This window comes from Odocoileus virginianus, chromosome 33, assembly GCF_023699985.2.
Source record: "Odocoileus virginianus isolate 20LAN1187 ecotype Illinois chromosome 33, Ovbor_1.2, whole genome shotgun sequence".
NCBI classification, from domain to species: Eukaryota; Metazoa; Chordata; class Mammalia; order Artiodactyla; family Cervidae; genus Odocoileus; species Odocoileus virginianus.
The window spans coordinates 27,633,400-27,655,263 of record NC_069706.1 but is presented as its reverse complement, the minus strand read 5'-3'; the positions used below and the strand labels follow the sequence as shown (position 1 = coordinate 27,655,263).

At 44.0% G+C, this 21,864-nt stretch overlaps 1 protein-coding gene across 3 annotated transcripts in view; it reads right to left on the bottom strand.

The window, feature by feature from the left end:
• The window catches only part of CALN1 (calneuron 1), a 497,807-nt gene that overhangs the window by 247,242 nt on the left and 228,701 nt on the right, over window positions 1–21,864 (bottom strand). The gene's annotated exons all lie outside the window — the stretch shown is intronic.

Here is a 21,864-nt window from a genome sequence, read left to right as displayed (position 1 = left end):
ATTTACAGCTGTTTTACGGCTATAAACAACCTCAGATCAATAAGAGTGTCATAAAAGCCCCAGAGGCATCTTTAATCACATTCTCTGGGGCTGGCAGAGAACTTGACTCTACCATCAAGAAGGCCATTTCCCCCAGCAGGGGGACGCCCATCCTCTTACCCCCGCCAGAGCTGCTCTGCTTTCCACCCAGAGTCCCTCCCTCCAGAGCCCTGATCTCTTTTCGCCTTCTGTTCATCATGGGTTGGCTGAGCACTTCCTAACACCTCACACTCCTGTGAGGCATGGGAATTCGATTTGAGATCACAGTCTGGAGATGAGAGGTACGTCAGTTGTATCTGAGCACCAGACATGGACAGCTTTGATTTTTCATCAATAAATTCAGTGTGAGCTCAGCTGCAGCAGCTGCCAGCATGCATCGGTCCATTCAACAAGCTGCCTTTACCTGAGGAGCACGGGAGTTAGGACTGCGGAGGATAAAGACAGTGATCTGCCAGGCATCGTGGTTCCCCGCCAGAGACCCACACTCCAGGTGGGAAGATAAGATCCAGTCAGAAACTTGCAGGAACTCTGAACTAATGCAAGACATCAGCCCTAGCCATTTACAGTTTCCCCCATATATCGGTAGGGGATTGGTTCCAGTACCCTGTGGATACCAAAATCCACATATATTCAAGTCCCCTAATAAAAAATGTATAAAATGGAATTGGGCAGCTAGACCTTGTAGCCACGGATTCAGCATCCACAAAGGGCTAACTGTAGTTACCACATCTCTAAATATCTAACTATCCTCCCAGCAAGCACATTGAACCCTGACCCAGGCAGGCTTTTCCTTTCCTCTTTGCATTAATTTCCTGTGGTTGCTTTAATCAATCACACAAATGTAGTAGCTTAAAACAACAGAAATTTATTCTCTCACAATATGGAGGCTAGAAATCTGAAACCAGGTGGAAAGAACCCTCCTGCCAAAGCCGGAAACGTAAGAGAGACACAGGTTCAATTCCTGGGTCAGGAAGATCCCTCGGAGGAGGGCATGGCAACCCATTCCAGTATTCTTGCCTGGAGAATCCTATGGACAGAGGAGCCTGGCAGGCTACAGTCCAAAGGGTACAAAGAGTCAGACAAGACTGAGTGATTTAATATGCATGCTCAGACCAAAATCAAGATGAGGACAGAACTGCCCTCCCCCAGAGGCTCCAGGTAAGATTCTTTTCCCATTTTTTCCTACAAGTCTACTTTCCTTAGCTTGTGGCCGCAAGGCTCCAGTCTCTGCCCTGGGGTTACCTTCTCTTCATCTGTCTGTGATCTCCCTTTGCCTGCCTCTTACAAGGACACTTGTGCTTGCATTTAGAGACCACCATATAATCCAGGATAAACTCCTCATCTCAAGATCCTTAATTTACTGGCAGCTACAAAGACCATTTTTCCCAAGTAACATTTATAAGTTTCTAGCCTTGGGGATCTGAATCCTTTGGGAATTGTTTTTCAGACCTCTGCACTCTCCCAGCCAGTGTTTCCATCTGAAACACCTTGCCATCCTCTTTACCTGCCCAAATCACATTAGTCCTCCCAGGCCAGGTCAGAGGTCGTGTGTTTCACAGCAATGCCCTCACTCACCACAGCCAAGTTACCTCCCTCACTGCTGACTGGCCAGCAGGACAGTTACCCCTGCCTCATGACATCCAGCCCACACCACCTAGAAATACAAAGAGAGCAAGGTGCCGAAATCATGGCTTCTGTGAGCTACAAGTGCCTTGTACATTTCATTCAAGGCTGTATGTTCCCACCTATGTGCTGAAGGAGGCACTAGACAGACAGCTAGCTGTTCAATGGATGCTGATTCTGAACAAGTAAGCACCAGATATCAGCAGCAGATTCATTATCAATACTAATTCAGCATGCTGGATGCGTTCCATGGATAAATGTGTGCTCCAGCAGAAGGAAGGCTAGTCTGGGAGTCAGGACCTTGGGCTCCTGGCCAGGCGTATTAGCGAATTAGGTCTGCAGCCAAACCCTGAGGCCTTGGTTTGTTCATGTGTAAAATGAGCCAGGTTGGCCAAGAGAATCCGTGAGGTCCTTTGAGCCCCTTTCTAAGGATCTGTGGACATCGTTACAGTATTTAAAAGAAGAATAGGAAGCCTGTGTTCTTTTTCATACCCTATTAATCTGCTGTTCAAACACCCCTCTTTTTTTCCACTGATGATACAGAAAACATTTTAGCCCTTTCCAAATTCTGAATTAAGGGGTTTGTCTGCATATTTAGACTTTTCTCATCAATGAAACATGCCCAAGATTATCTAAAGCAGCCATGTTTTCCAAGCACATGTCGGGTGGACCTAGATCAGCTTACAGCCAGTACTCAGCTTGAGATCCTGGCACACGGCACTCAAGGACACCAGGGCAGAGGTCATGCCTCACTCGGCCCAAGTCCAGACACTGAGGGTAGGGGATGCAGACAGAGGGTCTCCTGAGATGGGAATCAGCTCACAAAGAAGTCCATCCAGTCCCCATGATCGGGGAAGGCCTGTCCCTCAGCCTCAATGTCCCCATCTGAAAACTGGGTTGGGCTGGGTCTCCTTCCAGCCTCTGTGACGGGGTTTTACAACAGGTCTGACACAAACCGTGCAACAGTAGAAAATGTCAGATGATGACAGGGTCCCTGCTGGGGTCCCAGGTGGGCCAGCCTGATGGCCAGCTGCAGGCTGAGCCCTGCCCCTGCTCTCTGGACCACTTCCTTCCCAAGGCACCATCTCCTCTTCCTATCCCTCTGACTCCATCCTCAACCCTGGGCTGAGGCTGTCACACTGAAGGATGATCCCCTTCTGTTGACAGCGCCTAGCCTCACCCCTGTGGTCCCTCTGCATGCCCTAGATCTTAGCAGTGAAAGAGCCTACATCCTGACATTAGCTACTCCAGAGGGCTTGGTTAGGGATGTTTGAGAACTCGACCTGGAAATGAGGGCCTTGGTGGGTGTGCCTCCCGACCTTGACCTGGCTGCCTGGGCTACGCCCTAAGCTGCCTCACCTCTGGACTGTTGGATCTGGTAACTCAGACCCCAGACAGGGGTCCCTTCGGTGCCCTGCTTAAAGGAACATGCTCCTTCGAGGCCCCAAATCCCCATGGTTTTCCTGTTTGCAGTATGCATCCAGGCTGGCCCTGCTTCAGCCCAGGACAGGATGGAGAAGAAACAGCTCAGCTCAGAGTTCTGTTTTCTTTGGCCCCAGGTCAGTGGGACAAAGTCATCCTTCTCTGTTTGCTCCCAAGGGGACTTTCCCGGCAGTTCAGTGGTTAGGACTCCGAGCTTCCACTGCAGGGGATGCAGGTTTGATCTGTGATTGGGGAACTAAGATCCCACGTGCCATGTAATGCCACCAAAAAAAAAAAAAAAAAAGCTGGAGCTTTGGGGAAAAATCAACAAAATTGATAACTCTTAAGAAAGAATCAAGCAATAAGTTTTTTTTTTTTAAAGAATATCTACTTCTGTGTTGTGAGTGTGTGTGTGCGTGCGTGTGTGCGTGCACAGAGGCAGACAAAGCTCACTAACTTCTTTTTCTTTCAAAATAACAGAAGGGGTGAGGGGGAAAGTACAAAACTAGAAATCCATAATGGGAGCCTCTGGAGATTCAATCTTTCCAGTGAAGGGAAAGCCCAGGAAACGAGAAGCTTATTAGAAGGAAATGGGTCTTGCAGTCTGAGACATGTGATGTGTGCCTCATTTTGTTTTTAATAGCAGAACAGGGTGTGAGAAATATGCCCATAAAACGGCGGAGACATGGGAGCAGGCCGGATCTTTCTGCCTCCGGCTACAGACAGCCAGGGTGCAGCACGAAGGGGCTCTGGCCACCTTCCACATCCTCGGGAAGTGGAGACCACAGATCAAGTTTTCAGGAACAACTCAGTCATGTGGTGTGCTTTCCACTGGAACGTATCCCCTCTTTAGGCTAAAGTCCCTTATGCTTCAGAGTTATATAACCGTGCTTTTGGTCTTTGATTTCATTGCAGTCTCACACAACACGTGAACACCAGGCACCAGCATGGCCAATTCTACCCCCTCCAAGATGCCTGTGTGGGCCATAGGAGGGACATCTATGATGGTCACAGGAGCCTGTCCAGCTGTCATTGTGCAGAGTACAAAAGGTAACATGGTAAGACACATCTTCCAAAAAAAGGAATCCACTCTCTGCCTGTGGAATCTTCTAGAATCAAAGTCTGCACTCCCACATGGATCTCGGCCTCTCCTCCCTGGAATGAGGCTGATGTTCTGAAGCCAAGCAAGACCTGGGATAGAAATGGTCCTGCTCTAGAGACCGAGAGATGTATAGCGCATGATGCCAGCAAATCTATTTTCTTAGAAATATCTGGAGCCACCACTGGTACCCGCTACATTCTGACCCAATGCCCTCTGAGAACCATGCTTTGGATCCATGATGCTCTCTAGGGTCATAGCCAATTCAGGCAGGAACAATGGCGGAGGCACAGTGATCATACAGAACAGCCTCCTCAGTCAAGCCACCTAAACAGAGTATGTATCAGATGAAATCCAGATAGCAGGCAGAGTCAGTATTTATCTGCTAATGGTCTAGCTCTGAAGAATCAGCTGAAATTCTTTGTGCTAACTGGCAAACTCAAATTAGTAATGAAGAACAATGTTTCCTATCTGAGTCCTCATTAGCTTGAAATCTGTTTATTATCCACAGAAAGGTAAGTTTGGGAAGCACTGAGGTTTTAACCACAAAATGTGAAGGCTTTACAAATGAACAAGATGCCTTCTTTTGATTTGCATCATTGAGAAACTGCAAAACTGGAGAGATACAGCTCAGTAAGGCTAGGCAAGCAATTATTAACTAGTCACACAAACACCAAAGAATTGGTACTTTTGAACTGTGGTGTTGGAGAAGGTTCCTGAGAGTTCCCTGGACTGCAAGGAGATCAAACCAGTCAATACTAAAGGAAATCAGTCCTGAATATTCATTGGAAGCACTGATGCTGAAGCTGAAACTCCAATACTTTGGCCACCTGATGCGAAGAACTGACTCATTGGGAAAGACCCTGACGCTGGGAAAGACTGAAGGCAGGAGAAGGGGCAACAGAGGATGAGTTGATTGGATGGCATCACCAACTCGATGGACATGAGTTTGGGCAAGTTCCAGGAGTTGGTGATGGACAGGGAGGCCTGGTGTGATGCAGTCTACGGGGTCACAAAGAGTCGGACATGACTGAGTGACTGAACTGAACTGACTGAACTGACACAAACGCACCAGAAAATATAAGATACAAGTCTGGAGGTCTTTATTTGGGAGAAATAATAGGACAGGGGCTGAGCCAATGACAAAAGAGATTTAGAAAAGTTTCCCCCTTTTCGATGAAAAACAACAAATGCATATGTAGAAATGATTAATACAGTCATTTATTCACTGAAGAGTTGCTGCATAATTATTATATGCCAGATGCAATCCTAAGATACACAAGGAACCAAATAAACTTTCCAGGCTCTGAGAAGCTTACATTCTAGTTGGAGAGACAGAGGGTGACCAGATATTCAAAACAGAGAATGACAAGCACAATAATACAAGTCTACATAAATCTCATGGAAGTCCTTCCTTAGGACAGAGACAGCTCTGTGAAATCTTTTTAATCTTAAGGCCATGGAGAGAAGGGAAAGGAGACTGAGTGGGGAAAATGTACCAAGATGGGTATGTCGAACATCCTGGCTGCACAGTGGATATAGAAACATTGAGAGACAAAGGGGAAGAAGTGTGCCAAGATGTGCCAAGACAAGACTGAAAGAGCCTTAGAAGCCACCCAAGCTTTACCTTGCAGGCCAGGGGCTGGCAAATCTGTCTGTGTCCAAATCTGGTCTACCACCCTGTTTGTCAATAAAGCTTTATTGGAACACAGTCATGCCCATTTTCTGACATACAGCTGTCCATGGTCGACTGCTTTGGGACCACACAAACAGAACTAAGTCACTGGGATGGGGAAGGTTTGGCTCACAAAGCCTAAATGTTGACTTTGGCTTTTTAAAGTTTGTGGACACCTGCTGTAGGTCACAGAGAGTTCTCAGCAGTTCTAAATTTAAAAAGAGAGAGAGAGAGAGAAAGGATCAGATTAGTTTGTAAACCGAGGGCTGGCAAAGACTATGGTGACAAGGAATGAGAAGCAGAGCCCTCACCTGAGGCTGTCGCAGAGACCAAGTGGGGATACAGAACCTAGAGATGCCCCTAGAGCTGCTGGGAGGGGCAGAGAGACTTGTGAGTGGTCAGGTCAGGGCACCTGAGTGTCCCCAGGTTACGAGAGGGATGAGTTGAGGACGATGCTGAGGATTCTAGTATGCCTGATGGAGTGAGCAGTGACGATATTAACTGCGAGAATTCAGGAGGAAGCACAGGGTTTCAGAGAGGGGAGGAACATGGTATTTGGCCACCTGAAGTCCAGGGCCCTGAGAGATACCCAAGCAGTCAGGTCTGGTGAATACACAGGAATACACAACTAGCCTTTGGAGATGGTGATACTAAAAATATGATGAAGATGGAAAATAGGAATAGAATGACCATAATTGCATATAAAACGCTAGTTCAATCCCAGTGCAGGCTTTATGCGATTGAGTTCCAATTTAATCACAATCAATCAATCTGCAAATACAACTAATTGGTTTCAGTAATTAGGGAACGACAGAGGTGAGAGCTGAGACAGCAAGGTGGTAGGGCTCTGAAGGAAGAGGGAAACATGCTGGGAGGAGGCAGGGATGCAATGAGGAGTGTCCTGCATTGAATAGTGCTGATGCCAACAGATGGGAGCAAGATGGGGGTTATGCTGCTGCTTTTTTTAATTCACTTTTTAACCTGACTTTCTTGGTACATTTTAAAGTCGGTTAAAGGAGACTCCTGGTGGCTTGGAAGGTAAGGAATCTACCTGCAATGCAGGAGACCAGGGTTTGATTCCTGGGTCGGGAAGATCCCTGGGTCAGGAAGATCCCCTGGAGAAGGAAATGCCAAACCTATTCCAGTATTCTTGTCTGGGAAATCCCACGGACAGAAAAGCCTGGCGGGCTACAGCGCATGGGTTGCAAAGTGTTGGACACAACTTAGCGATTAAACAACGAAGGATCCTCACTCCTAGTTATTTGCTATTTGAGATGTGATTGCATTCATTTCAATAAATGCTCATTTATTGACTGTTCCTCCCTGAGACTATAACAGTATCTGGGATCTACAGTTAGAATTCAGGGTTGAGCACAGCTACTGTAGGTTCCCTGGCCACCCCCACTGGCTCCGGCTCATCAGGAATCACTGTTAACCCTGGGGGCAGGCAAGAGGCAGTGTTGGAAAAAAAAAAAAAAACAGTTCAAAGGCTCAGTGCTTGAGGCTGGTGGGACAGTGGTTCAAGGTTCATTCTGTGGATCCCTGGTGTCACCACGCTCCTGGCCTTTCTCCTTACCTCAGGGCTCAAATGGTACCTTGAATTCAAAAATCAAGCCAACTCCTTCCCTAGCTAGCATTTGGAAAGAAAAGCTTATTAGTAATTTACTAGGTGGAGAAATTACAGACCGAATAGGTCATGAAAAGTAATCATTCTTTCCTAACATAGGGCAGCAGAAAGCCAGGGGCATCTCTAAGTGTTTAGTAGCTAGATCAGAGTTTATTTGTCCCCAAAGTTTACATCTCCATAGATTAAGCTGAATTCATTTTAGCATGCCAGGTCTGTTGAAGCTAATTCCCCAACAGCAAAAGAACAAAGCAAATGAGAACTGAAAGCAACAATGAAAGCCCATCTGGACCATGGGCACCCAGTGATGGACTGACTGCCCAGCTCGGATGAAAGGAGAGCCATTAAAATGATCTGAATAAGGATGAGAGTGAGCATTGTCAGAGGGTCTCTGTATGGAAAAACAGGGTGATGAATGAAGAGAAGGGAAGAGGACATCAAGCAAGGCGGTAGTTTTCTTTGTCTTGAGAGGCTCTGGACTTGACCTCTGAGAAGGGGATAAGCCCGTCAGAAGACTGGAGCCAGGCCTTCAGAGGAATGCTACATTTTCTAGTAGCATTCCAGGTGCTAGTAGCCATCTACTAGCCATCTAGTAGCCATCCCAGGTGGCTGAGTGGTAAAGAAACTACCTGCCAATGCAGAAGACACAAGAGACACGGGTTCGATCTCTGGTTTGGGAAGATCCCCTGAAGTAGGAAATGGCAACCCACTCCAATATTTTTGCCTGGAAAATTCCATGGACAGAGGAGCCTGGCAGGCTACAGTCCTTGAGGTCACAAAAGAATCAGACATGACTGAGTGCAATATATTAATTGATATTTTTTACAAAAAAAGCCTCCAAAATGTATAAAGGAAAAAAATCTATAATTCACTGGCAAGCAATAACCATTGTTAATATATATTAGGGTGCTTTATTCCAAACTTTTTAACGTATATTCTTAATTAAATTGGGATCAAGCTCTCTCTAGAGCTTTATTTTTTTTCATTTAACACACTATCATTTCAATTTTCCATATTGTTGAGTAGTCTTTAAAATATCATTTTTGATGGCTGTGTAGCATTCCATTAAATCATGATAGCCAAATTGATATCACCAAACTCCTAGTGTGGGTCATTTAGATAATTTCTGATTTTAAATAATGCTGCAGTGGAAATCTTTTTACATAAATTTTCATGCATTTTGATGATTATCTCCTTCAGATGATATCCTAGGAACAGAACTATTAGGTCAAAGGCAAAAACTCTTTTAAGGTATTTAATATATATTGCCAAGTTGCCCTCTATGATTCGTTTCTACTCATACCACTTCTGACATCAAATGTGTCAGAGTTTTCCCCACACCAACTAATTCTCCAGTTCTCTAGATACTAATCTGTTGTCCAATGATTTAATCCAATTCTGACACTAACTACTTAGAGTCAGTGCAGACCCTGAAGTTTAACCCCCCAAAAACTGTCCTCATTTTAAATGCCAGTCACAAGTCTAGGTCATCTGGACTTATGACCAGCTGGCTATAATGTCAAGGGTTCCCACGAGTCCTCTTTGGATTTAATAATTTGCTAGAATAGCTCCCAGAATTCAGAAAAGCTGTTTATTTACATTGACTGGTTTATTATAAAAGGTAGAACTCAGGAACAGCCAAATGGAAGACACGCATAGGACCAGGTAAGGGAGGGAAGGCGGGGGTAGTGGTTGCAGAGCTTCCATATCCTTTCTGGGCTCACCACCCTCCCAGCACCTTGATGTACTCACCAACCTGAAAGCTCTCCAAACCCCATCATCTAGGGTTTTTATTGGAGGTCCCATTAGGTAAGCATAGTTGATTGAATCTTTGGCCACTGGCAACAGAATTCAATCTCCAGACCCTCTTCTCTCCCTGGAGGTCACTGAGTGAGTGAAAGATGCTCAGTCATGTCCAACTCTTTGCAACCCCATGGACTGTTGCCCACCAGGCTCCTCTGTCCATGGAATTCTCCAGGCAAGAATACTGGAGTGAGTTACCATTCCTTTCTCCAGGGGACTGTCACTTGATGGGGTTAAAAGTTCCAACCTTCCAATCATGCCTTGGTCTTTCTGTTCACTAGCCCCCATCCTAAAGCTATCTAGGGACCCCAGCCACCAGTCATTTCCTTAGCATACAAATTACACTCTCATCACTTCAGAGGTTCCAAGGGTTTCAGGAGTTTTGGGCTAGGAACTAGGGAGGAAGACCAAATACATATTTCTTATTATATCATCATATCACACTCTCCAAAAAAGGCAGTATCAGTCCTTACCATCCTCCATTTTCATCATTCCTATGCATAGAAACCCATCCTACCATTCTGAAGCTCAATATCCAGATGATTATAAAGGGAAGCTTCATGAAAAAGGAGACAATTCAGATACTGCCTCAAAAAGACCTGCAGGGTAACTGCAGGACCCCGTGTGGGCCCCATACTCAGCACAGAGCCCGGCCCAAAGGATGTCCCCAGAAAACACACTCATGGTTGAGATGAGGAAACTGAGGCTCAGAGAGAAGAAAGGGGCTCCCCTAACATGGGAGGAGCAGGGATCAGAGGGGAGAGAGCTGCCCTCCTGGCTTCAGGTCAGGACTGTTTCCAGGGTAGGATGCTGGGTCGTTCCTCTACGAGGAGATGGACCAACTCCCACAGCCCAGCAGACTAGCTGCATCCTGGGAACGAGCCTGGTGCTTCTCTCCCCAGAAGGAGTTATTTTTCACAAGGACCCATTTCTCCCACAGCAACAAGCACCTTCTCAGGGAAATAGCCCAAGGCAGAAAATAGGCATCGTTACCATTTGGCACATAAGGCAGTATTGCATGGATCTGCAAGCAGCAAATTGAGTGGAATTTATCTGTGAGCAACACGGTAATAATCAATAAATTTAATTTTTCATTAAGTCACACTGTTCCTAAGCTGAGTATCCTGAGATCAGAGACTAATAAGCATCTGAGAAAACAAGATCACTCTGTGGATTTAGCACCGATATGGTAGCCAGAAGAGCAAGATCCAAGCTCCAGAAATAAACCTGAAGCAAATTGAATGGAGGGAAGGAGAAGGCCTCTCAGGCACGGCTCAACCTTCCCCTCCCCGAGGTCTTGAAAATCCTCTGGAAAAACTAAGTTTATCTTCGTGTTCTTCAATTCAACTCAACCCAACAAATATTTCTTGGGCACCGACTGTGTCAGGCACCCTTCTGAGTGCCGCTGGAGACCAGGCCCCAGGAGACCAAGGTATAATAGCACACAGGGGACTTCCCTGGTGGCCCAGTGCTTGAGAATCCGTCTGCCAATGTGGAGGACACAGGTTCAATCCTTGGTCAGGGAACTAGGATCCCACATACTGCAGGGCATCTAAGCTCGTGTGCCACAACTACTGAACCCGAATGCTCTAGAGCCCATGCTCTGTAACAAGAGAAGCCACCACAATGAGAAGCCCCAGCACTGAGCACTGCAGCTAGAGAAAGCCCACACGCAGCAACAAACACCCAACACAACCAAATAAATAAATCTTTTAAAAAAATAATAATAGAAAACAGGACATCGGTCAGGCAGTGGTGGGGCCCTGACCGAGGCCCCCAGCAGGAAGGAACTATGTTGGATAGCTTAGTGGCTGGAACTCTGATTCTTTTTCTGGCTCTCACAAAGCATTATTCTAGAAACCAAGTCTTTCCCCTGACCTCTGGAATCTCTCCTAGGCTGAAAACAGAAAACAACTTTCCAACAGAAAACTAACAACTAAACCCAAGAAGCTGAAGCTCCAGTGCTTTGGCCACCTGATGCAAGGAGCCAACTAATCAGAAAAGACCCTGATGTTGGGAAAGACTGAGGTCAGGAGGAGAAGGGGATGACAGAGGATGAGGTGGTTGGATGGCATCACTGATACAATGGACGTGAGTTTGAGCAAACTCCAGAAGATGGTGAAGGACAGGGAAGCCTGACATGCTGCAGTCCATGGGGTCATAAAGAGTCAGACATGACTTAGCAACTGAACAACAACAAAATCTAAGAAAACAAAAGGGGCTCGCCTTTGGTTTTGTTTTTTAATGAGGCAAAAATTATTTTTAAATGAAATACAGCTTTGAATTTTTTGTGTGTTTTTATTTATTTATTTTCTTTTTTGTGTTTTATTTTTGTTTTTTAAATTTTGTTGGAGTATAGATGATTTACAATTTTGTTTTAGTTTCAGGTGTAAAGTGACTCAGTTATACATATACATATATCCACTCTTTCTTAGATTCTTTTTCCATATAGGCCATTAAAGAGTATTGAGTATAGTTCCCTGTGCTATACAGTAGGTCCTTGGTGGTTATCTATCTTATAGGAATACATAGTAGTGTGTACATGTATGTTAACACATTATTGATTGGACATGTACTATGTCTGTCAATAAATGCCACAGGTATTAGTTTCTGCAAAACCCCCTGGTCAATAATGTGCTAACTGCAGGCTCCTGATTTATCCCTCCCTCCTTTTGTTTCCCCTTTGGGAACCATAAGTTTGTTTTCAATGTAAGTTCTATTTCTGTTTTGTAAATAAGCTAATCTGTATCATTTCTAATTCGATTCCACATGAGTGATATTATATGATATTTGTGTTTGGCTTCCCTTAGTATGATAATCTCTAGGTCCATCCATGTTGTAATACAGCTTTGTTTTGATTCTATCACTCCAGGCTTAATGAAAAGACTTACAGCAGCCAGTGCACAGACTCAGGGAGCCAAGAAGGAGGCCTGGGGTGGCTCAGGAAGTGGACTCAGGACCTCCCTTGGAGCCCAGATGCTTCTGTGCACCACGAGGTAAGGGGGACCTCTAGGAAGACCAGCACCCAGTCCACTCTTCAGTGACACATGGAAGTGGGCTACAAAAAGACAGTCAAAGAGCATGTCATGGACCTTCAGAGCAAAACACCTATGGCAATATCACACTTGGTTATTAAAACTGATGCCTCATAGCCACTCCCTAGCCAGGGAAAGCCAAGACAGCACATAGCCTTTTTAATTCCAATTCACAGTAACAAATGCATTGTACATCATGACAGATGTGTAATATAGTTGTAATATACACAGGGGAGGTGTATGAGTATATTAGGTTGAACCATACAAAATTGCTTTTATATAGGCAAAAAAAAAAAAAAGGGGGGGGTGTCAAACAGCAGCAGTTTATTCTGGCTCCAACTACTATGTAAAAGCTAAATCTACTGTGTGTTTACTAGTACCAGGTACTGCTCTGAATGATCCTTGTCTATCAGCTCATTTATTCCTGGCAACAACCCATGGATGACTGCCCTTCATCTCAGGCCATGTGGTTCTAAGTGTCAGGACAGCGATTTGAGTGCACTCCTAAAGTTCATTGTTGCTCAGTTGCACAGTCGTGTCTGGCTCTTTGCAACCCCATGGACTGCAGCATGCCAGGCTTCCCTAAACTTCATAGTCTACCTCTTTAAACACATACTTCCCGAAAAAGACACACCCTTCCCACCTGTGACATATTTTATTTTCTAGTCTATTTATTTCTTCCCTTTTTTTCATGCATACCCCAATCAGCAAGTTTGATCTCCCTCCTCATGCATTGTTTAGGCCCCACACTTTGAGAAGCTCTGCCCTTGCCCTTGTCTGGGTTCCCCACAGCAGTCTCTATGACTCTCTGGTATGATTTCAGACTCTCCCGAGCAGCCTCCCAAGCTCTTCCTAGGATGCTCCGGGCATCTCTCTGTCTCCCCCGAATCAGTGCCCTCCTCCCTCACGGCTGCTGTCTTGGGACCATGTCATTTCCCACTTCTGCACTGACCAGTAAGCTCTCACTACTGCCCAGCTTTGTACCCCTGTTCACTTAACAGACATCTTTCTTGGGTCCCAGAGGGATGTTACATTCTAGAGACTCAGAGGAAAGTCTTTGTTTTTAGAACCCCCACAGGCTTACCAATCTTAAGACTCAAGACTTCCCCAGTGACAGGTTTAGTTTTAAGTCTAAAACCTCCCAATTGTGCCTCCAACCCAAATCTACTGCCTGCCCCTGCCCTCTGCCCCACCTGTAACAACCTCGGCCACAGGGTGTGAGCAACTTTTGGCAGGAAGAAGCTCTTTGCAGGAGGCCTCTTTGTCTTGTCACCAACCTCAAACCAGGCTCTTGTCATCTCCAGGCTCTAGCATTCCTTTCAAATCTCACTTTGCTTTTTCTTTTTTGGCCAAATCTATTGGCATATGAGATCTTAGTTCCCCAACCAGGGATCAAATCCAAGGCCCTTTCAGTAGAAGTTTGGAGTCTTAACCACTGGACTACTGGGAAAATTCCTCAGATCTTTTGATCACACAATACCTTGCCTAACTCATAGGTTCTTTCCATAGATCAAAGAAGTAGAAATGAAGAATAAGTAATTAACAGATGATCAGAGAGTTTCCCCTTCAATAATCTAATGAACAAATTATGTGAACAGGATAGGATCTAAAGAATACTCACAAGAAATCCACAGGCCTGTACACAGTGGGGGTGACCATGACTCTGACCTCCCCCATCCCAATGATTGACTCAGATTACCTCCCTTTTTCCTTTTAAAAGTTTTCACGGCAGAGCAGACTCTACAGAGATGGTTTTGGGGGACACTGAGTCCACCATCTCCCCAGATTGCCAGCATTCTGATTAAAAGCAACTTCCCTTTATACCAACATTTATCTCTCTCACGAGTATTGATTTTTTGAGAATCGAGCAGCCAGACCTGAGTTCAATACCAACTTTAGGGATGAGGCAGAAGCAGGCAGATTCTGCCAGTCATGGGGATTTACCAGTTTTACAGACCAAACCTGACAAAACAAGAGGACAGTGATGGTCACACGTGTGTAGCCTGACTTGCTTGCTCCTAATTATCCATATTCAGTGTCTTGGGCCAGAGCATCTCCAGCACCTAAAACATGGCCCCAAAGACAGGCTCAGCCCATGAAATAAAAATCCTCATACAGTCATCTTCCAAACAATTCATGGCACTAAGACTCAGGGCAAAATGACAAATGGTGGAAGTTGTAGGGATTGACTTGAATACAGGAAAGAATTCCTTTTCTGTTGTGAACTTTTTCAATTTTAACTCTTGTCAAACCTGTCCTTCCTTTGCGCACTGGCAAGGGTGCACGTAAGCACAGCCCAGTCTTGTTTCTCATGTGAAAACTCCAGCTGCCCCGGACTTGTTGCCTAGAGAGAGGCTGTTACGGTCACTCAGTTGCTAAGTCACATCCAACTCTGTGTGACCCCATGGACTGCAGCCCGCCAGGCTCCGCTGTCCATGGGATTGCCCAAGCAAGAATACTGGAGTGGGTTGCCAGTTCCTTCTCCAGGGGATCTTCCTAGAGCAGGGATCGAATCCGAATCTCTGGAATTCAAGACAACGTGAGGGACTTCCCATGTGGTCCAGTGGTTAAGAATCCTTCCAATGCAAAGGACATGGGTTCAATCCCTAGTTGGGAAACTAAGATCCCACATGCCACAGGACAGCTAAGATGGAGGGCCACAACTAGAGAGTCTGTGCACTCTAGAGCCAGCATGCTGCAACTGCTGAACCCATGCACCTCTACCAGAGAGCCTGTGTGACACAATGAAAGATCCCGCATGACACAACGAAGATCCTGATGCAGCCACTTAAATAAATAAACATGAAAAAAAAAAAACCCAAAAAAGATAAAGTGAGCCCAAGCCCCGCACTGAACTGTGCAAAGAAAAAGACAGGTTTGGACTGATTCAGACACTTGTGAGACGTCTGAGGAGCAACCCCCTCCAATAGCTCACCAAGCTCCTGCACACCTGTCCATCCCACTGCTTCCTACTCCACTGTGCCTTCCTGAGCGTGGATAAAGGGCCTGGGTATGAAAGGAATTGTTCTCCACTGCAGGTGACCCATTATCAATAGGAAGCAATTTATTGGCTTAAAATTTCCAACTTGCTCATTTTGTTTTAATGTGCTGCTTCTCTATCAAATTAAGTCTGCACCTCTGAAAAGACTATTTGCAAAGCCTGGCACTGGCCCCGGCTTGGGAAATAAAACTGAAATCCGCTGAGGCAGACTGATCCTGCGCCAACCTTCCAATATTACAAGGGCAGCTCAGGAAAGGGGAGAAATTGCTTTAGGAATTCTACCCAGATGCTAAATCCTAAGGGAGTCACAAAAGAATAAGCCAACCATTCCAGAACACACAAGTGCACCCACATGCACACACAGATCATTCCAGATTTCTCTTAAAGAAAGAGGTAACCTGGCTGGCAGTCAAGGCGGAAGCTGAGGGCCACGTCTGGCCGTGTGGCTATTTGGATCATGGAAGCGGACAGTGTGATAAAGGAAACATTTCAATCCGTGGAGGAAGAGAAAGAGGGCTTCATGCAGAGTGCTATAACAATCAGCTGAGAACTTGGAAAATACTAAGTTATAGACAAACTTCACACCATCTACCCAAACCTGCTTTTGAGAAATTAAAATACAGAGGGAATGAAAACTATAATAACTAAACAGCAAAAGAAGTTTTTTCTAAAGAACTGAAGGTTGGGAATTCCTAGCGGTCTGGTGGTTAGGACACTATGCTTTTACTAGTGAGGGCCTCGGTTCTAATCCCTGGTGGAAGAACTAAGATCCCACGAGTTGTGCAGCACAGTCAGAAAAAAAAACCAAAGGAAGCAGATTGATACATTAAGAAACCGGTAACTCAAATAAATAACCTAAAAAATAAACCAGGATGAATTGACATATGGCGAACAAAGGAATCATCATGGATATGTAAAAGGTTTTACTGGAAGGTTCCAACAGAACAATGGAAAAACACAAATGACTTGTTTCCAAGGGAAAAAATACAGACAGCCCCAAATCATATAAAATCAAGTTCCATCTCATTATTACTTTTTTTCATTTGTGGTACTTGTTACTATTAATTTTTTAGCACGAGTAGAACCATAATACACCATGCTTTGTCTCCTGGATTTATACTCAGCCAGTAAGGATTTGTTGGTGTCCACCATGTGCCAGCTATGTTCTAGAAGCTAGGCTTTGACAGGACCACAGGAAGATCCTCAATACTGTGTACTTATATTCCAAGGGAGCAGGGAGGAGACAGAATAAGCAACAGGCCTTTTGTAAAATGAATAACACCAGGTGTAGGAAGGTGATAAATGATAAAAGGTAGAGGGAACAGCGCTGCGGAACTGGGCAGGGAGGGGGACAGGGGGCTGCAAGGAACAGGTTCCTGAGTAAACAGAGGGAGGGTAATTGAGGTGCAACAAGAAGACATTTGAGCCAAGGCTTCAAAGCAAGGGCTGTAGCCATGGGCTTTGGGCAGAAGTGTTTCAGACAGAGGAAACAGTCAGGACTAAACCCCTAGGCGCCTGGAATGCTGGGAGGCTGGCCAGGGGGTCAAGTGACAGAGGTGGGATGGAGTGTCGGGGGGCATGGGATGCAGGGAGAAGCAGCAGGGATACTGGAGAGAGGAGGCGGGAAGGCAGATCATCAGGGCCTTGTAAGCCGTTATCAACACTTTGGATTTTACTTTGAGTGAGAAGGGAGCCACGGAGATTGTTGAACTGAGGTGTGACGTGGTCTCGCTTGTGTGTTAAAGGGATGCCTCTGTCCAAAGAAGACATAGAGGTGGCCAACGGCCACATAAAAGCAGCTCAACATCACTAATCATCGGGGACATGCAAATCTAAACCACAGTGAGGTATCACCTTGTACCTGTTAGGCTGGCTCTTATCACAAAGACAAGGGATAACAAGTGTCGGCAAGGATGTGGAGAAAAGGGACCCTTGTGCACTGCCAATGGGAATGTAAACTGGTGCAGTCACTATGGAAGACAGTAGGGGGGTTCCTCCAAAACTTAAAGGGAATGGGAGTTTGGGGTTTGTAGATGCAATCGACTACCTTTAGAATGGGTAAACAACAAGGTCCTACTGTATAGCATAGCGAACTATACTCAATATGCTATGATAGACCATAATGGAAAAGAATATGAAAAAAATGCATATTTGTGTATAACTGAGTCACTACGTTGTACAGCAGAGATTGGAACAACATTGTAAATCAACTATACTTCAAAAAATTGTGTGTGTATATAAATAATTATATTATATATATACATAATTTTTAAGTCTTTTTTAAAAAATCCTTAAAAATAGAACCACTGTATGAAATAGCAATTCTACTTCTATCGGCAAACCAATGTTCACTGTAGCATTAGGCACAAAAGTCAAGATATGGAAACAATCTAAGTGTCCATCAATGAAAGAATGGATACAGACAATGTGGCATATATATATACACAACAGACTATTATTCAGCCATAAAAAAGAAATCATGCCAATTGTGACAACATAGGTGGACCTTAAGAGCATTATGCTAAGTGAAATGTCAGAGAGAGAAAGGCAAATACTATATGATCTCACTTAGATGTGTAATTTAAAAATAAAAGCAATCAACTTGAATTCATAGATACAGAGAACAAATTGGTGGTTGCCACAGTCAGGTGGGGTGGGGGCAAAATGTGTAAAGGTGGTCAAAGAGGAAAAATTTCCAGTTATTAAGAAAATAACTCATAGGGATGTAACACATGGCATGATGGCTATAGTCAATAATGCTGAATTGCATATTTGGAAGTTGCTAAGAGCATAGATTTTAAAAGTACTCTTCACAAGGAAGAAAATTTTGTAACTATGGTGACAGATGTTTTCTAGACTTATTGTGGTGATCATTTTGCAATATATACAAATATCAAATCATTATGGTGTGCATCTGAAACAAATATAATGTTATACGTCAATTATATCTCAGTTTTTATAAAGGATGCCTCTGGCTGCTGGGTTGATAACAGACTATGGGGATAACATGAGAGCAGAGAGAGGATGTTGCAGTGATTCAGCTGGGAGAGCAAGCCAGGAGGGAGAAGAGGTTCTGGATGGATTTGAAGGTTGAGTCTGCACCAGAATGTCCTGAAAGATGGACAGAGTATGGGATGGAAAAGGAGAGGAGTGAGAGGATCCAAGGTTTCTGGCTGCAGCAACTGGAAGATCAGCTTCTGATCTTGGTGCTCAGATCTGATGACGTGCCCAGAATTAGCAAGACAAGATGGTGAAAGCAACTCCGCATCCTGCTGGTGGGAGTGCAATCTGGCTGCCTCTGTCTGCAGGGCAACCAGGCAGCAAGTGAAAGAGTTGCAGACCTAGAGAACAGACTTAAGGACACAGTGGGGGAAAGAGAGGGTGGAACGAACTGAGAGAGTAGCGTTGACTTATATACAGTGTACGTGTGTGTGCAGTCACATCAGTCGTGTCTGACTTTTTGCAATACATATATATACTGCCACCGTTTGGACGATTCAGTCGTGCCGACTCTATGCTACCCTATGGACTGCAGCCCACCAGGCTCCTGTGTCCATGGGATTCTCTAGGCAAGAGTCCTTGGGTGTGTGGCCATGCCCTCCTCCAGGGGATCTTCCTGACCAGGGGATCGAACCCTCTTCTCTTATGTCTCTTGCATTGGCAGGCGGATTCGTTACCGCTGAGCCAGCGGGGAAGCCCCATACACACACTCCCATTTGTTAAGTAGATAGCTAGTGGGAAGTTGCGGTATCACACCTGGAACTCAGCCCTGGTGCTCTGTGATGACCTAAAGGATGGGATGAGGGGGATGGGAGGGATATTGAACAGGAAGGGGATATACACACACACACCTATGGCTGATTTGCATTGTTGTATAGAAGAAACCAATCCAACATTGTAAAGCAATTATCCTCCAATTACAAAATCTAAACATGGACCTTGCTTGGATCCTAAATAGAGCAAATCTTAAATGGCCATTTTTGAGATACATAATATAGAAGTAAATGGATTTAAGTTAGAGAGCTATACTGATGGGATTATGGATGAAATGATTATGGATGTTCCTCTAAAATACTCCAGGAAAAGATGCAGGGGACAAGGGTGACAGAATAAAGACGACTGGTAAAATGTTGAAAATTCACTGAAGCCCAGTGGGGGCTATTTCAGGGTTTACACTCACCTATCTGTATTTCACTAACATTGATGATTTCCATAATAGAACTATCTTAAAGGCATACATATCTTTAGACCCAGCAATTCCTTTTGTGGAAATTTATTATGAAAAATATTTTAGGGTATTTGTGTATATAAAGATTTATTTACAGAGTTACTTATCACAGCCTTATTTTTATTTATTTTTATTTTTTAGCCTTATTTTTAATAATAAAAGTGGGAAATGACAAAAAATAGAGGTAACCTATTTAAACAAATGAAAAGAAATCATTCAATTGGAAGCAGTAGAAGGAACAGAAATTTGTCTGGATATGGACAGAAATTTAGTATATAATAAGAGTGACATTTCAAATAAAAGGAAAAGGTGGATTTAATAAGTAATTTTAGGACCAGTAAGTAGATATATGGAAAAAATAAAAAATGAGACTATACTCCACACTTTATACTGAGATATAGTTCCAAAGAACCAAAGACTAAATATGTTAAGATGAAGCCATAATTATAAGAGGAAACAAAACATGATGAAATTTTTTTTATAATATGAGTGAATAACACTACTTCTTAGGAAACAAACACCAAAAGCCATTAACTAAAAGACTGACAAATTCTAAGTAAAAATTTAAAACTTCCACATGGCAAAAATCGCTGTAAACTAAGTAAAAAATCAGAAACAAAATAAAAGTATTTGCAATTTATATTACATATTTTAAAAAGCTGGTATATATCAATTGAGAGGGCTGTGATTCCATACACAAGGAGGGCACCTGGTGGCTCAGATATAAAGAATCTGCCTGTAGTACAGGAGACCTGGGTTTGATCCCTGGGTCGGGAAGATCCCCTGGAGAAGGAAATGGTAACCCACTCCAGCATTCTTGCCTATGAAATTCCATGGACAGAAGAAGCTGGAGTGCTACAGTCCATGGGGTCTCAAAAGAGCTGGACAAGACTGATCGACTAACACTTTCACTTATATATCAATAAGAAAAAGAGCCAACCAAAAGAAAAATGTTCAAAGAATCTAGGCAGACAGTTAGTCCCCAGGAAAGAATTACAAATGGCTCTTAAACATACAAAACAAGGTTCAACCCAACTCAGAAAAAGAGGAATGCAAATTAAAATCACATTTGTATATTTTCACCTGTGAGGCAAGTAAAGATCAAGAAATGTGATAACATCCTGTATAGATAAAGCCATAAAGCCGAGAGGAAGCAGATCCTCTGAATCTTTGGTGGTAGAAGTGTAAATTAGTACAGTCTCTTTGAAGTGCAAAATGGCAATGTCTATTCTAGTCCATTCTGTCTATTCTATTAAAAAGGCGTGCTTTAGCTCAACAAACCGCTAGAAATGTATGTTACAGCTCCATTCACACATGTGGAATGAACCATGAACCAGGCTGTTGGTTGCAACAGGGATTATATATATGCTTTCTTTTTTAATTGGTTTATCTGCTGCTGCTAAGTTGCTACAGTTGTGTCCGACTCTGTGTGACCCCATAGACGGCAGCCCACCAGACTCCCCCGTCCCTAGGATTCTCTAGGCAAGAACACTGGAGTGGGTTGTCACTTCCTTCTCCAATGCATGAAAGTGAAAAGTGAAAGAGAAGTCGCTCAGTCGTGTCCAACTCTTTGGGACCCCATGGACTGTAGCCTGCCAGGCTCCTCTGTCCATGCGGATTCTCCAGGTAATCTATACTTAAACAATTCCAGGTGAAATGATAAGATATCTGGGATTTGCTTTAAAATAATACAGGGAAGAGGAGGGTTGGCAGAGGGGGTACAGTCAAAACAAGCTTGGTCCAAAATTATAGTTGGGTGATCAGCCCACAGGTGTTCATTACACTTGAATTTTCCATAATAAAACATCACAGCTTTAAAAGATCAGAATCAACTCAAATGCCCATAAAAAGAAAAGAAGTTCAATAAACCAGAGTACACCCAAGCAATGGAAGAGTATGCAGTTGTAAAAAGAGTAAGAATGTTCTTTATATCCTAATGTGGAATGATAGGCAAGATGAATTATTCAATGAGAAAAGCAAGATGCAGAAAGGTGTGTGTCACATGCTACCATTTGTGTAAAAAGAAGAAAGAAGAAAAAAAAAAAAGAGGACACAAACTTTCTTGTAAACATCCAGGATCTCACTGGATAAACATGTAGGATTCAAGAAAGCCTGGTTCCCCTGGGGAAGAGAACTAGGTGCGGAGGAAGGACAGGACAGACACTTTCACTATATACATTCTTCTTCCTTTTGAAATGTGTCTTACTAATGTATTATATATTCAAATAAAAAATAAAATGTATGATTGTTAAAATATTCAGTAAATCATTAATGGTAGCTGCTGTTGCGGGTTAAGGTTATAGGTTATTATTTTT